Source organism: Temnothorax curvispinosus, unplaced genomic scaffold (genome assembly GCF_003070985.1).
Source record: "Temnothorax curvispinosus isolate PA1 unplaced genomic scaffold, ASM307098v1 QBEX01012155.1, whole genome shotgun sequence".
Classification (NCBI taxonomy): domain Eukaryota; kingdom Metazoa; phylum Arthropoda; class Insecta; order Hymenoptera; family Formicidae; genus Temnothorax; species Temnothorax curvispinosus.
Genome location: NW_020221935.1, coordinates 1 through 1,995, shown reverse-complemented (window position 1 = coordinate 1,995; position 1,995 = coordinate 1). Strand labels below are relative to the sequence as shown.

The 1,995-nt window shown below is 37.6% G+C and overlaps 1 pseudogene; it reads left to right on the top strand.

Annotated features, from left to right (window-relative positions):
* The first annotated feature begins 363 nt into the window (after positions 1-363).
* LOC112462274 lies at positions 364-1,987 on the top strand (annotated as a pseudogene).
* Positions 1,988-1,995: the final 8 nt, after the last annotated feature.

Genomic DNA, 1,995 nt, shown 5'->3' with positions numbered 1-1,995 from the left:
CTGCTTATCCTATCAACCTGAATGTGTTTTTGCTTAATAAAACTTCATTTTAAAAAATCTTTTTTTCTAGACGTTGAATCTTAGTTTTATTTACACGATATTGTTCCTACATGTTGTCCCTACGTCGCCTTGGTGTCATTATATATATATATAAACTGCAGTAATTTTGTTATTGTCGTCAGATGACAGTTGTATGTGCCCAAATTAGTAAAATTTTTAATTTTTTTTCGTTCCCGATATGAAATCGTATAACGCGATGTAGATTTTTGTGCGTACTTTAATTCTAGACCAAAAACTTACAATTCTGTAAAGCCAATTCAAAGATTTCTTAAAATGAAAAAATGTCGGTAACTACCACCACTATAGGATCCCCTTAACCATAGACCTAGGATAAGATAGACGGAGCGTAAGCCTGCGGGGTAGGTGATAGCGCGGGAGGGGAAATAGACCCAAATTTCGGCAAAGTTCGGTTAGACTCGGAAACATTTGGACGCTCGACCGACTCGACAGCACACGGATGTGCCTTCGCGCTTTGGTGTGCGTTGGCAGCATGTGGAGGGGATGCGCTGGCATGCGCTGTTTGTTCGATTACACATTTGACATATTTCTCCGGACGGTGGATACCATAACCTAGAATACAGAAGCGTATCATGGAACAAGAAAGGGGTTCATAGAGGACGCCAGGTGCGAGTGTGGCAGCGAGTGCGAAAGCATTGATCACGTGCTGTGGAGATGTAACAGGTATGACGAGGAGAGGGAGAGATTGGACAGGGACCTCAGACGGAGGGGAATAAATGAGGAGATAGACATCACAAGGACACTCAGAAGAAAGGAATGGATCACTATTAGAAGCATATACAATTATATTAAAAAGATAGGAAAGATTATTTAAACAAGAAGACAAACACAATCCAGGTCAAGCATCGTTGTGTCGTATGGTGCCAGGGTGGGGCCGAAGGCACTAAGTTTCTTTCAGCCGAGAGAACTAACCTCAAAAAAAAAAGCGTATCATGGAAATGAAGTGCTTAATTGGCATTTAGTGTACAGATTTCGTATTAATTGCGACGGATATGACAACTACACAATCTACTATAGTTATGAAAAGCGGTAAGATGTTTATCTGCACGTTTTACATTACCACAAAACCCTCATCATTGGAGTTGCCGTCGTAACAATTAAATAATAATCACAATGATTCTGACAAATTATGCAGATATATAATTATTTATTATGCAAATCATTACGAATTATTATATTATTTTTTAACAAACGTTTCTTGAATGAACAGATGAACATAAAATCCACAAGATCTCTGACAAACTTGTCTTGGCAATATTCAGAGAATCAGGCAATACAATACAGTTTTCGGAATACATTGAGAAGAATATTCAGCTGTACAAGATGCAAAATGGCTATGAATTGTCCCCCAAAGCTGCGGCTTGTTTCACAAGGAGAAATCTTATAGCCGATTATCTTAGAAACAGGACTCCATACTTTGTCAATATGCTACTGACCATAAGATAACAATTCAGGACCAGAATTATACATTATATCGATTACTTATCGTCCTGCGTGAAAGTTCCTTACGCGACTCACGGATGCGGCGGGATGTTCTCCACATCTGTTTTAGACAGATATCACAAATATGGTGAGGCATTGACAAGACAGCGAACAAATTAATAGAATACAGCTGAAAGATATTAAATAGAAACGTTTCTTGTAGATTGTATCGAAGAAGAGGCATATGCATTATTGAAGAAATGCGTTCGAGACATTCAGAAGCGATTAATCGTTAATTTGCCAAATTTCAAAATTTAAAAGATATCTAAGCATGGGATTAAAGATAAGCAGCCAATTACAGCTAAGAACTTTGTTGTGGAAAGTGTTGTTAACCCACACAGCAAAACTTGTTTCAGAAAGCTTTCCGAAAGATAACTTGGAAATTAATATTGAAATGTATAATTGAAATCATTCAGAAATATTTCTGAAACGTTT